A 15,918-nucleotide genomic window follows, 5' to 3' on the forward strand; every position below is an offset into this window, starting at 1 on the left:
AACTGTATCATGTTTAAACAAAATATGAGAATGTATATCTTTAAATAGCCAACATGAATGAAATCTCGTAACTTATAAAGAAATGACCTATATTGCCGTTTGTGACAAAATATTGTATATTTAATTAGTTTATCACATGTTTGAACATGTTTAATGTGACAATGAATTGTTGTCTATGGTGGCAAAATAATGACTATTGTCTTGCATGACAATATTGAATTTGTTTTTCAAAGACACAAAATAATTGAATACTGTGTAATGGTGTCAGGAGTTCATTTGTGTTTGTGCAATGTCAAATCCATCCTAGGTAGGATTGTGATCTCGATATTGTAACTAGCGAACAATTGGTCGAGTTAACTTGAGTCGACGCAAGTTGTCTTTTATACCAAATGTTTGTTGGTTTACACTATCAGATTCACCATTGCATGTTCCGAATAACTTTTGTGACTGAAAAGTTAACTCAAATAATTTTGAGTTACGGAAGGTGTAACATAGGCCTATGTGTTAATGAAATGGTTATAATTTCTATTGAATGTATATAGAGGGCCTATGCCTTAATTTTTTTGAAATGAAATTGTATGAGTATTTTGATTGAAATGTGTGTAAAATGATTGAATCGTCAAATTATATAAATAGACGAAAATATGTGTACAATTAACAATGTGTTAATTTTGATATACTGAGTCTTTATCTGTTAAAAGTAGCATGTGATACAAAATTGTTGAACAATGTGAAAAGTCGGATATGAAGTTATATTTGGTGTTTAATATTCTGTGTGGATGAATAGGTGTTATTTGTTATTATATGGTATAGATGTGGTTAAATAATCTGTGTGATACGTGTTAAATTTCCATAATGTATTATTACACGTAGGAGCACTTAAGTTAAATATACCTAAGGGGTTTTAAGCGTATGTTGTGTACTTTGTGTTATTTTTTTGCTAGTTTGCCATAATTGTCCTAAGTGTTTGTGTTGTCACTCAAGTCTCTCTATGTTTGGTGTACATTGTTAAATTTAAAAGAAAAGCAATGAAAAAAGAAAAATTATCCTGATTGTACAATGGTTGAAAAAAATCATTGTCTTCAAGTTCTTGGAAATAATATATCAGAGTATTGTGTTTAAAAGATAATTTGGTATAAAATTGGGAATGTACAATATTAATAGGCCAAACAAATTGTACACGTTTATCTGCATGTAATCAGTTGTTAAAAGATGTATGTGCTAACCATTTGTTTTTTCCCTTCGCAATTAGGCCATTTTAACACCGACATTTGGTGCGTGCACGTGCTGAGTTTCAAGCTTGGACATCGCGCGGTCCTTGATGAAACTCTAACGCTAATCTAAAATTATTCGGAGGGAACGCAGACATACCAAGTTATCTACATAAATCTTCTAGCGTGGAGAGCTACTTCAAGTTCAACTTTAAAAAAAAAATCATTGTCTTCAAGTTCTACGTGGCTTCAGATGTATTTTATTGTATCATTTATATGTGTCGTATGTATTTGGTTAAAAGAATATGACTTGTATGACTTCCATCTTGATATTATGTGTCAATGATGCATGGTCTATAAATAAGTCGGATTCAGTTTTGTTAAAAAATGGCATTTTATTAGCAATTATTGTATGTTCTTAAATTGCCAGGAGTCAATTATTTAAGGGGGAGCGTATGTTGTGACGATAATTCAGTCAATAATTGATTATTGATCATAGGGCAGAAAGTCATGAATAACCATTCATCAAGTGAACGTTTTTATATTCGATTCTGTGCATCAATTGCACTGAGTGAAGCAAGGATTTGTTTCTCCGTTAATAAATTCGTCACTCCTTGCTAGCCCTGCGACTGATGCACATCTACTCAACTTTGGTTCACGATGGATAGTTAGACTGGTAACATGATGACGATTCTAATGTCATCATGTCTTGCACGTGTTTCATATTAAATTATACTACTTATGTGATGTAACTCTGGTAAGGTTTTATATTAATTCATACATACATATTATTTTGATCAGTTTATCTGATAATGTAAATTCCTAATAAATTCTATGATACGTAATTTCTGTTTCATCTTGTTCATTTAGAGATTGTCATTCCCGTTTCCGTTCATTCCCTCATCCCTTGGGACTCCAAATCTGGTACCCCGCTCTTCCTTCCCATGACTAATTTCCCAAAATAAAATTCATAATATAATGTAAATCTTACCTATATCTCCCAGGACTATGTAAACCAGTAAGGATGGCCGAATCTACACCCTCCGGCCTGTAGGCACTGCACCATACCTTAAAATAAGTATATCAGTGAGAGATGTGTTAGTAAAATGTTTTACTCGTCATTCAGAATGGAACACGACCTAAGTTTAGTTGAATTTGATTGAATTGCAGATTTTACAGGTTTATTGAACGTTAACGCAAGATAAACATAATAATTGTTTTAATTTAAAAAGCACTGATGCGTCAAATCTTTAGAATAGTCGAAATTCTAGAATTCTGATGGGTGTCAGAATTCTGGAATTCAAAAAGTTGAAATAATTTTGTAACGTCGGGTTCATTCTATTTTCTTAATCAAAGTTTAAAGCGATATTCTTGTAGGGGAAAACCGATTTAGTTGCATAAAATGTCAGAGGCGCACTGTCAAGCTACCGTTCGGGTTCAGTGCGCCCTATGGCAGCCATATTAGTAACTAGGGTGGCAGGAGGGTGGGGTGGCAGTGGGGGCCTTCTCAGCAATCAGGTGTCCCCTATTGCAGTACGGAACATTAACACCGGGATTAAAATAGTGGTATGAGAACCACATAAAAGTGTACAACTATGTACAGTAGGGTGGGGGCGGGGAAAATATATTATTACACCCAGACAAAAGATAAAACAGATACAATCACTCTTCACTTCACACCCCTTGAATACACATGCACCCCGACACATACCAACTTCTCTAACCCCCAACAACCACAGAACAGAGCTCCAAATATACACCTAACACACACCTTGCACACACCTGTCTGCACACAAACACAAAACTTTGCAACACACCCCACGACATACCTGACACACATATAGGTCCATTAACCCTAAACGAGGGCTAATGGACTAACATAGGTCAAAGCTCAACCAACCAAAGATGTGGGACACGAAAATTGTAACCGAAGGTTGGTGAAAATTTATTTTTTAACACACAATCTGTTCATTTTTTACCTGAAAATATACAGTAAGTCAAAAAATTAAGGTACCAGTTGTGTTCACCTCCTGTATAATCCTAAGCCAGAGGATGATTTAAGCACTTCCCAGCATCTGGTACCCCGCTCTTCCTTCCCATGACTAATTTCCCAAAATAAAATTCATAATATAATGTAAATCTTACCTATATCTCCCAGGACTATGTAAACCAGTAAGGATGGCCGAATCTACACCCTCCGGCCTGTAGGCACTGCACCATACCTTAAAATAAGTATATAGTATGGTCGTTGGACATTTTGACCCGGAAAAAATTGGTACAAAGCTGATTTTTGCACCAGACAAGCAGAATACATCATAAAACATCATATCCAAAATCCGAAAAAATCCTCCTTGGGGAATTTGTTTTATCCAAGATGGCCGCCAAAATGGCTGCCACAACATATAATTAGCTGTATCTTAGCTTCTAAAGCAGATATAATGATGATTTTAGTGTCTTTGAATAGGTTTAAGAGGTCAGAGAATTCAAATTTGTACAAATCTAACACACTGATGTCTTCAATCACACTGAAATTCAAGATGGCCGCCAAAATGGCCGCCACAACATATAATTAGCTGTATCTTAGCTTCTAAAGAAGATATGATGATGATTTTAGTGTCTTTGAATAGGTTTAAGAGGTCAGAGAATTCAAATTTGTACAAATCTAACACACTGATGTCTTCAATTACACTAAAATCCAAGATGGCCGCCAAAATGGCCGCCACCACATATGATTAGATATATCTCCGCTTCTGAAGCAGATATGATGATGATTTTAATGTCCTTGAATATACTTCAGAGGTCAAAGAATTCAAATTTGTACGTATCTAAAACACTGAAGTCTTCATTCACACTGAATCCAAGATGGCCGCCAAATGGCCGCCACCACTACGTGTTATATTTAGGTATATTATGGCTTATGAAGCAGATATGATAATGATTTTAGTGTCTTTGAATAGGTTTTAGGTGACGCAGAAGTCAATTTTGTATTTATCTAAAGTACTAAGTCAAGTCTTCACTCACACTGTAATCCAAGATGATCCTCAATATGGCTAAAATCAAACATGCTTAACTGTATATCTCAGCTTCTGAAACCAATATAATGATGATTTTAATCTTTGAATAGGCTTTTAAGACAAGATCAATGCATTTGCAACATCTTGCTACAGAGTCATGTTAAACATCAAGCGTGTGGATCGGATTCCAAATGAAACCATCTACAACCTGACCAACACCACTCCACTGGTTGCCAGAGTAAAGATTCATCAACTCAAATTTCTCGGCCATATTTTGCGTCTTGAAGATGACGAGCCTGTGAAAGAATATGCACTTTATATTCCACCACATGGGAAGAGGAAACCGGGACGGGCACCCACACTGTACTTACAGTATGTCCAGCACCTCCTGGGAGATACTGAAGGGATGCTGCAGCCAAACAAAATTGTTTCGCTTGCCCAAGATCGCATTAGTTGGAGAAAGCTTGTCGTCGCCTGCTCCGCAGCCGACTGATGATGATGATGAGGCTTTTAAGAAAATGTAGGTTTTAGGGGTTGCAGATTTCAATGTTGCAATTACTTAAAACACAGAAGTAAGTGCTCAGTAACAATAGAATCCAAAAAAGCTGCCACCACATGATTTTCTATATCTCCGTTTCTGAAGCAAAGGTAGCTATCTTCGACTTCATCTGCAAGTATAATCACCTCAGCTTTTTGGCAATTTTCTCCTCTGCAATCTCCACAAGCTGTGACACATTTAAATCCCTTTTTGACACAGGAACATCCGTTATTTCCACAAGGACTCCTGGAGGATAGTTTACATTTGTATCATACAAACAAAGCCAGCCGTGTGGTGCTGTATCTACATCCGTAAGGACCGGTGCTAGTACGGTGTCAGAGAGTTTCCAACCCCATCGATTTGGATCCAAGTTATTGTTTGTGAGCTTTCTCCAAAGTATGACCTGCAAAAGAACACTCAGACTGTGAAAATATGCTGCTCTTTTTAACTAGGTGGAAGCTTTTGTGGATCAGGTGATGCTTTATTTGATGATACCATCGCCATGAATTAAGCGAACCGCAGACCGTTTAAAGAATCTTCTTCTCTGCCACCACATAAGACAACGAATAATCTGATGCCATTTGTACCAATCTGTTCTAATGTCGCCTCAGGATCGCTCATCCAGGATGATATCTGCTGCAATTCTTCTTATCTTCTGCAACAAACTTGTCTTTCCATGTCCAAATGTTGCAGAAGTGGAGTCACAACCACTCCAGGCATGGATAAACAGGACCTGAGATGGAATGTCAATACTTCACCAACGTTGTTAATAAGGTCTTGAACTTTCCAACCCACCGATATCAGCTATATTCTGGTCCCCAGTGGCATTTCTCTTCCTTGTCTTGAACATTGTCTTGAAGGGTACATTCCACTATCAATGTGTCAGCATCTCCGGTACTATTGTGCACCATCCATCGACTCAGCAGCGAGATAAACTGGCATTTGTTCTTATCATATTCAGCTCACAGAATCTATGAAGGTTCTCAAACTTCTCATCATGACCAGCAGACCTTTTCTCTCGAATGAGAAGAACAACAGTCAGTTTATCTCGCTGCTGAGTCGATACTTGGAAACCAATGGTCAGTTCGTGCACAATAGTACTGGAGATCCTGACACTTTGATAGTTTATACACCTTCAACTGAAGACACACTTCCAACCGTGGACGTCCACGGTTCCTAAGGGTGTAGTATGATGAAAATAACGTAAAAACACAGCACTGTTTTTAAAGAAAAATACCCATATTTAAAAGTTGCAGTTATTTGAAGTCAACGCGCAGATAAATGGAGGGTTTTGCGTACTACAATGCTTGCGTAATAACCATTGGTCGCTGTAAACTGCAACTCTTAAATTCGCGTATTTTTGTTCAAAAGCACTACTGTGTTGTTAATATTGAACGACATTTGACAAATGGGGGTATCAAAATGCGCATAAAATTCACCCTTCTTTCTATGTAGATATATTGTGGAAACAATTATTAGTTCTGAAGCTATTATTAGTTCTGATCGTGCACAATAGTACTGGAGATCCTGACACTTTGATAGTGGAATGTACCCTTCAATTTGCAAGACAAGGAAGAGAAGTACCTGTTGTAGCAGATGACACAGATATACTTGTCCTTTTGATGTACATGTACCATTGAGACCAGACTATGGCTGATATCTTATGTACTTCCATTCAGAGAAGAAAGGGTTGGTGGTTTGGAAAGTTCAAGACCTCCTGTTTATCCATGCATGGAGTGGTTGCGACTCAACTTCTGCAACATTTGGACATGGAAAGACAAGTTTGTTGAAGAAGATAAAAGAATTGCAGCAGATATCATCCTAGATGAGCGATCCTGAGGCGACATTAGAACAGATTGGTACAGCTGGCATCAGATTATTTGTTTTCTTATATGGTGGCAGAGAAGAAGATTCTTTAAACGTTCTACGGTTCGCTTAATCCATGGCGATGGTATCATCAAATAAAGCATCATTTGATCCACAGCTATCTACAAAAGCTTTCACCTACTGAAAGGGCAGCGTATTTTCACAGTCTGTGGGTTCTTTTACAGGTCATACTTTGGAGAAAGCTAACAAACAATGGCTTGAATCCAATTTAAAGCAATGGGGCTGGAAACACTCTGACATCGTTCTAGCACCGATCCTTACGAATTTAGATGTAGCACCACATATGTTGCTTAAGCTTGTACGATGCGATTGTAAACTTTCCTCCAGGAATTCTTGTGTAAATAACGGATGATCCTGTCACAAAAATGGACTTAAATGTGTCACAGCTTGTGAAGATTACACAGGAGAACATTGCCAAAATGCTGAGGCGATTATACCTGTAGATGAGAACGAAGACAGCTACTTTTGCTTCAGAAGCTGAGATATATATTCACATGTGGTGGCAGCTATTTGGGATTCTATTGCGACTTGCACTTGATTGTTATAAGCCCGGGTTTTAAGTAATTGCAACAATTCTCTGACCCTTAAAACCTACGTTCTCTTATATACCTATTTAAAGATTAAAATCACCATTATATTGGCTTCAGAAGCTGAGATATTTAGCTAATCATGTTTGATTTTTAGCAATATTGAGGGCCATGTTGGATTGCAGTGTCAGTAAAGACATATACTTATGAAGATAAATACAAAATTGACTCCTAAAACCTATTCAAAGACACTAAAATCATTATCATATCTGCTTCATAAGCCAAAATATACCTAAACATAACACGTGGTGGTGGCGGCCATTTTGGCGGCCATCTTGGATTCCAGTGTGAATGAAGACTTCAGTGTTTTAGATACGTACAAATTTGAATTCTTTGACCTCTGAAATATATTCAAGGACACTCAAATCATCATCATATCTGCTTCAGAAGCGGAGATATATCTAATCATATGTGGTGGCGGCCATTTTGGCGGCCATCTTGGATTTCAGTGTAATTGAAGACATTAGTGTGTTAGATTTGTACAAATAATTTGAATTCTCTGACCTCTTAAACCTATTCAAAGACACTAAAATCAGCATCATATCTGCTTTAGAAGCTAAGATACAGCTAATTATATGTTGTGGCGGCCATTTTGGCGGCCATCTTGGATTTCCGTATGATTGAAGACATCAGTGTGTTAGATTTGTACAAATTTGAATTCTCTGACCTCTTAAACCTATTCAAAGACACTAAAATCATCATCATATCTGCTTTAGAAGCTAAGATACAGTTAATTATATGTTGTGGCGGCCATTTTGGCGGCCATCTTGGATAAAACGAATTCCCCAAAGAGGATTTTTTCGGATTTTGGATATGATGTTCTATGATATATTCTGCTTGTCTGGTGCAAAAATCAGCTTTGTACCAATTTTTTCCGGGTAGCCACTGTTTTTCCTCTTCAACGACCATACTAATATCAGTGAGAGATGTGTTAGTAAAATGTTTTACTCGTCATTCAGAATGGAACACGACCTAAGTTTAGTTGAATTTGATTGAATTGCAGATTTTACAGGTTTATTGAACGTTAACGCAAGATAAACATAATAATTGTTTTAATTTAAAAAGCACTGATGCGTCAAATCTTTAGAATAGTCGAAATTCTAGAATTCTGATGGGTGTCAGAATTCTGGAATTCAAAAAGTTGAAATAATTTTGTAACGTCGGGTTCATTCTATTTTCTTAATCAAAGTTTAAAGCGATATTCTTGTAGGGGAAAACCGATTTAGTTGCATAAAATGTCAGAGGCGCACTGTCAAGCTACCGTTCGGGTTCAGTGCGCCCTATGGCAGCCATATTAGTAACTAGGGTGGCAGGAGGGTGGGGTGGCAGTGGGGGCCTTCTCAGCAATCAGGTGTCCCCTATTGCAGTACGGAACATTAACACCGGGATTAAAATAGTGGTATGAGAACCACATAAAAGTGTACAACTATGTACAGTAGGGTGGGGGCGGGGAAAATATATTATTACACCCAGACAAAAGATAAAACAGATACAATCACTCTTCACTTCACACCCCTTGAATACACATGCACCCCGACACATACCAACTTCTCTAACCCCCAACAACCACAGAACAGAGCTCCAAATATACACCTAACACACACCTTGCACACACCTGTCTGCACACAAACACAAAACTTTGCAACACACCCCACGACATACCTGACACACATATAGGTCCATTAACCCTAAACGAGGGCTAATGGACTAACATAGGTCAAAGCTCAACCAACCAAAGATGTGGGACACGAAAATTGTAACCGAAGGTTGGTGAAAATTTATTTTTTAACACACAATCTGTTCATTTTTTACCTGAAAATATACAGTAAGTCAAAAAATTAAGGTACCAGTTGTGTTCACCTCCTGTATAATCCTAAGCCAGAGGATGATTTAAGCACTTCCCAGCAAGTCTTGCGGTTAGCACAGCTGTGTGAGTGAACATGACACCACTGCCCGCCCACTGCATACACACGTGCATGGTTAAATTTGAATTTGGACAGATATATTTACAATAAAAACACCTTCAAAAGGTTGGTCGATTTCACTTTATGTTATCTACAGAAGGTGTGAATTATCCTTCATGCATACATCACTTTAGATCTGAAATCGACCAAGTAATAATGACACACGGGCAATTCCAAAACAACATCTTTTGCACAGAGTTCAATGGGATTTGAAAAGTAAAGTGCCAGTTGAAACTCTAGTGATAACACTTTTACAGTGCATGATGGGGCTTCCTTAAATCATCCTTTGATCCTAAACAAACACAGATATGTCATAATTGGAACCAGCAGCCAATACCGGCTTCTTTTAGCTCGAATTTAAGACTTCATTTGTTGAAATTGTTCAAGAAATAAAGACACGGCGATCCCCAAACCCAAGGAAGATACCAATTTAAAAGTTGCAGTTTGCTGCATTTAATGCCCTATTGATTAAGCGCTGGGCTTAAAACTAGCGTCGTGCTTTCATTGATTAGAACACAAAAGTGCAACTTTTGATTTCGCTTCTTCATTAGGTTTTTAGATCACAGTTTCTTTAATTTTGACATATTTGTATTTATTTAGGATATACAGGGGTAAACATGACTGGTACCTTAATTCGTTGGCTTACTGTAGTTCACTATTAACACCAACAACAGCAAAATATGTAAGTATTTACATTATAATCTATAAACACGTGGAAAAACCTAAAGCAGTGGGTATAGGCGTTGAGTAAACATGATGCACCAATTCAACATGTTGAGAACAGAACTTTGTTGAGTAGACGAAATTACTTGGAAACCAGTTAAGCTCTACCTCTATTGCAAGCGAGTATGTAATTTTGCGAAACGACATTCAAAGTTGAGTCAATTTTGAGAAACTTGCAGTGTTGATATACTAAAAGTAATAGTATACATACTCAAAAATCATTTGTAGAAACAACGCCCACACCTGTAATGCAAACACAAAACTTTTTGGAAACATTTTAAACGGGTTATATTTTGGGTTTAAGTTTTGGAAAAAAGTTAAAATGACATGAAAAAGTTTTGGAACGTTTTGAATGGAAACACACTACAACAAAATTGTACAAGATGCTCTTAAACTTTATGAAAACGTATAGGCTACCCTTTATATACTCTTTTTATAACCAGACATTTTTGGTAACCTTTTCTGACCCTTGCGAATAATGTGTAAAACGTTTTGCGTTTGTTGGATTAACGCTACACCCGCCCGCGGAGGACTGTTATATCCACACGACGGTTGTTTGATGTCATCATTTGTTATTGTTTCTAACAAAACGTTACACAATGTTCAATTCTATACCTAAAGAATACTATCAGCTATCACACTAATAAACTGTATATATATTTTATATTAATTTTTAACATAGATTTTTGTTTCTATTTCAAATTATTCATCTTTTTCTACTTTTTTGTGGTAATTGTTATTCTATAAACTGTGCATTTGTGTACAAATTGAGGGCGCTATGAATGAATGAATGAATGAATGAATGAATGAATGAATGAATGAATGAATGAATGAATAAATGAATCTTTATTTCCATAATAAAAAACAACAAAATACAAAGATATTTAACATCGAAAAAATAAAACAAAACAAGACAATTATGGAGGAGATGATAGAAAGGCCAATAAGGCCAGCATTGGCCATCCCCTTACAGAACTTAATTAATACAACAACAAACAAACATAATATATTATGCCTATCACACAAGAACAAAACGGGGCTCCAAGAACTAGTTATAAAATGAGATTAGCTGTGTTTTATATTTGTTTCGAAAATGTTTTATTGAGTTTGCTACTTTAAGGTTTACCGTTCAGGGAATTCCATAACAGTGGGCCGGTAGTCCTGATTGAATGATCAGTGAATACTTTCTTGTTTCTTGTATGATTATACTTATTACTGTTTCTTGTGTGATAGCTATGAATATCGGATCGTTTTAGGAAGAAACTGTCAAATGAACATGGTAGTTGTTTAATAGAATATTTATACATGTATACACCTAGTTCTAGTTTGAATATGTCAAAAACTTGAGCATATTGAATTTATGAAATAGTGGTCCAGAATGGCTTCGATAATGGCTATTCGAAATGGTCCTCATGGCCCATTTTTGGAGCAAATGTATTTTATCAAGATATGTTTTACACGCATTCCCCCATGTAAGTATACCATGATTAATATAAGGCAAGAAAAGCGTACAATAAAGCGTGTGCAAAACACGCCCAGGTATAAAAAAATGTCAACTTGTTTATCATACCTATATTCCGTGAAATTGTTTTTGATATTCCGTTGATATGGTTTTTCCATGTGAGATTTTCATCGACAATTACACCTCAAAATTTGGTTTCAGTTACCCTTTGCAAGTTTGTACAATCCAAAGTAATATCTCTGTTTTCTTGTGAATTATTTATCGAAGTCATTCTAGGGGTACCCATAATCATGTAATTAGTTTTACTAGCATTTACAGAAAGTTTGTTTGCTTTAAACCAGTTACTCACTTCGGATAACTCTTTATTTATTAATGACATTTGATTAGCAATGTCATTACTTGAGTATAGAATTGTCGTATCATCAGCAAACAATACAAAGTCTAATATAGTCGAGGTATTCGCTATATCATTTATGTACAAAATAAATAGTAAAGGACCTAAAATTGAGCCTTGGGGGACTCCACAAATTATACTTTTATGTTTAGAATTTTTGTTATTAAAATTCACATATTGTTTTCTATCACTTAAATAGCTCTTGAACCAGTCGTAAACAATTCCTCTGAATCTAAAATGTTCTAATTTATGAAGTAGAATACTATGGTTAATATAGTGTCGAAAGCCTTTGATAGGTCAAGAACCACTCCTATTATAGTAGTTTCATCATTTTCTACTGCATTATTTATCTTATCAACCAGATGCATAGTTTTTCCATGCGGTTGTGGGAGTGGTGTCTGGTTCTGCCGCTGTGGAAGTGGTGTCTGGTTCTGCCGCTGTGGACGTGGTATTTAGCTCTTCGGCTGCGGCAGTGGTGTCTGGTTCTGCCGCTGTGGACGTGGTATTAAGCTCTGTGGCTGAGGGAGTGGTATCTGATTCTGAGGTTGTGGACGTAGTATTAACCTGTGCGGTTGCAGGAGTAGTATATGGTTCTGCCGCAGTGGATGTGGCATTGGGCTCTGTGGCTAAGGGAGTGATATTTGGTTGTGTGGTTGTGGATATAGTATTTAGCTCTGCGGCTGCAGTGGTGTTTGGTTCGGCCGTTGTGGGTGTCATATTGGGCTCTGCGGCTGCAATAGTTGTGTTTGGCGCTGCGGCCGTAGACGTGGCATATACCTCTGCGGTTACAAGAGTGACATTTGGTTCTTTGGCTCTTGACGTAGTATTGGGCTCTGCGGCTGCAGGACTGATATTTGGGTCTACGGGTCTGAGGGTGATCTTTGGCTGTGCTTTTCTATGCATATCACTGCTACACAGGGTAATCAGAAGCAGAAAAACACCTTGAAGGGAGTTTATTATGATGAAAACCCACCACAATATCTCATTATCAAGGAATGATGCAAGGAAACCAAAGATCCATGTGATACCCATTAGTACCTCAATCTGAAATGAGAAGATGCGAAACATTACTTATATTAATACTTATAAAATAATATTGGCTGAAGTTATTTGAATTAAAATGTATTTTTCATTTCATATATTTTATTAGCTTTGCTGCGATTATTAATGAAAGAGCATCCGATTAATAAGTGTTGAAATATATGCATGTGGAATTCTAGCTAGATAAAGTGTTGAACAAAAGGTTATAAAAGGTTGTCAGAAAACGTTTAAATGTCGGGTTATATAAAGGGTACATTAATGGTATAAAACGTTTTCATAACATTAAATAACATTTGTTGGTAATTTACTGCACAGCAAACACAAATGTTTTACAAAAAACATTTAAATGTCGGGTTATATAAAGGGTATAAAAACGTTTTAATAACATTCCAAAAACATTTGTGAAAACTTGGTACAAATCATTCTAAACAGAATGTAATTTTGGGGTTGAAAAAACGTTTGCCCAAAATATTTACAATCACGTTTTTAAAATGTTTTCACGACCTTTATATATAACCCGACATTTAAATGTTATTAAAACGTTTTGTAAAAAACATTTTAAGAACATTTCAGTGTTTGCTGGGTGCAAATAGTTTAACATAATGTTATTTAAGTGTTGACAAAATATTTGGCCAAAAATGTTTGCAAAAGTAGTTTACAATGATATTTCGAAAACATTTTAAAAATATTGTTGTAGTGTGTTTTCATACAAAACGTTTTAAAACGATTTCATGACCTTTATATAACCCGACATTTTAATGTTATTAAAACGTTTTTACCTAAACCAAAACCCAAAATATAACTTATTTAAAACGTTTTAAAAACGTTTTTGTGTTTGCTGGGTACATACCTTGAAACAAAGAAATACGTCTCTTACAGATGTATGGATGGTTTCTTGTTGACGGCGAAGTTTCCTAGAACGTCTTTGACTTTTGAAGACTAACAGCACGATGACTGAAAACAACACTGTATTAACCGCGAGGAAAATACCAACTGGCACGCCAAATGCCCAGAAATTACACACAGAATCAGAAATCCAGCATGGAGATTCTGCACCGTATGCAAATGATGAGTGCACAAAGTGAAAACAGAGAGAAATAAAGACAACGATAAACGGTACACCAAAGCCAATAGCTGGAGCTACATAGCGGCAAAAATGACTGGATTCCCATTCTTCGACCCTCTGTACCGAGCCCCCAAAAATGTGCAGTAAGTTAAAAGCAATGACTGTCATCCATGAGAAAGCACCAAGCCAGCTGTAATGACTGATTAATGCTGAAAAGACGCAAATGCCGTGTGGAAATGAAACATAAGCAGATAATGTTGTCAGTAGCTGCGCTGTGAAAAGAAAGACACTGAGTATCATAATACAACGACCATGAAAGTGTTGACGGAGCTTTTTATGACAACAGTATAAGGTAAATGTTAGAATAAGTCCACAAAGAGACGAAATGTTCCCTACAATATTTGCTGCAGCGATACTTCCGGAATAGGCAAAGAATTTGTTTACGAATCTCGTAATGTCGTCAACACAAATCTGAACTCGGCCATCAGGATACATAAGATACTGTTCTTCTTTCAAGGTTATGTTGCCAACGCGGATTGCTCTTGAACCGTTTACTGTCAAGATGGCGGTGTAATCATCTTTTGCAAGCGTGACTAGTGGGCAATGTAGAAGATGGAGAACTCGACCACATATTTGCACGGTTTCATCTTTGACGAATGATCCTAGCTGTATATCATACGTGTAGGTTACTTGGTGGAGGCTGAACATGGGGAGAATATATTGTCCATTATGCAAGAAAACCTCTGTAACATGAGACACGTTAACTGGTATAAACTCTCTAGCATTGCCACTAAACCAATTCCCTTCACAAAAATTATTGGAAGGAAAGTTATTACACATAAACATGTAGACAATGAACATGTTGTTGCAAACACTGGCAATCTCATCTGATTTCCGGAAAATGACATCTAATGTATCAGCCATGTTACATACTCTATCACTTTGTAGCAGATATTTGTTCGAATACTGACCAAAGAAACGCTTTTGTTCCCACTTAGAATTTTCGTCATGCATTGAAATGTTGAGTCGCTGAAGAACACACATGTTTTCTTCGCTCATTCCGGCATCGTTTTCATAACTATTAGAGGATGATCTATCATGTGCAAAAAAAATCCAAGACAATTGTTGCCGACAACATAAACCATCCATGGCATCGCTTTTTCCAGCCGCAACAACACATTCAGTGTTATTATTCAAAGCATAACCGGGTGGACATAAAAGTGATCTGCATTCATCTATGTACGGATCATAGACCGTGTCTTCATCTGCACAATGTTGAATACGCGCATTTGATGTCGGTGAGTGTGGTTTGAACTTCCAAATGCTCTGCAAAACCGATCCTCCAAAAAATATACTACCGCACGAGGTGATGCTGTCAACGTCTACGTCATTGCAGAGGGCGCAGTGGTGGTTTTTATACCTTGCATATGTCGTACATACATAGTTGGAGTAGGATTGACAAACCATGGCTAAGGACATGTTAACGTGTGATGGACAAGAATCAACCAATGCAGGAAGGCAATCCCGAAGACGTTTCCCTACTTTTCCGAATTCATGGTGGGTTTGACAATTATCAGAGTGATCTTCTTCTACTGTGGTGAATGGCGAATTAGTAGGATACTTGACGTCCCAAGGCTGGATATCACTGAAATCTTTTCCGTTACATATTGCACAGAAGATGTTTTGAAAGTTTTCACCATACTGATCCGAGACAGGCCATTCCAGATGAAGTCGTTCTGCAAGATCAGTGTAAATTGATGGTAAGTTTTCACAACGGTGCTGTATCAAGTCATTACTCCAGTTAGCAGGACACTTACTAACGAGCAGAACTGAACCGACATTAGGTAAAACTCTATCTAGTGGAACACAGGTGAAAAAAGCTGGCTCTACACTGCCTGTTTCGCTAACTGAAGAGAAACAGGTTTCATGATAATCATAGCAGCAATCTCTGAGTAGCTCACACTTAGGATCACAGTGACATCTGGTAAGTGTAAGTTGATAACCACAGCGCCCTCGACAACTGCTATCAGA

Source organism: Amphiura filiformis, chromosome 13 (assembly GCF_039555335.1).
Source record: "Amphiura filiformis chromosome 13, Afil_fr2py, whole genome shotgun sequence".
NCBI lineage: Eukaryota > Metazoa > Echinodermata > Ophiuroidea > Amphilepidida > Amphiuridae > Amphiura > Amphiura filiformis.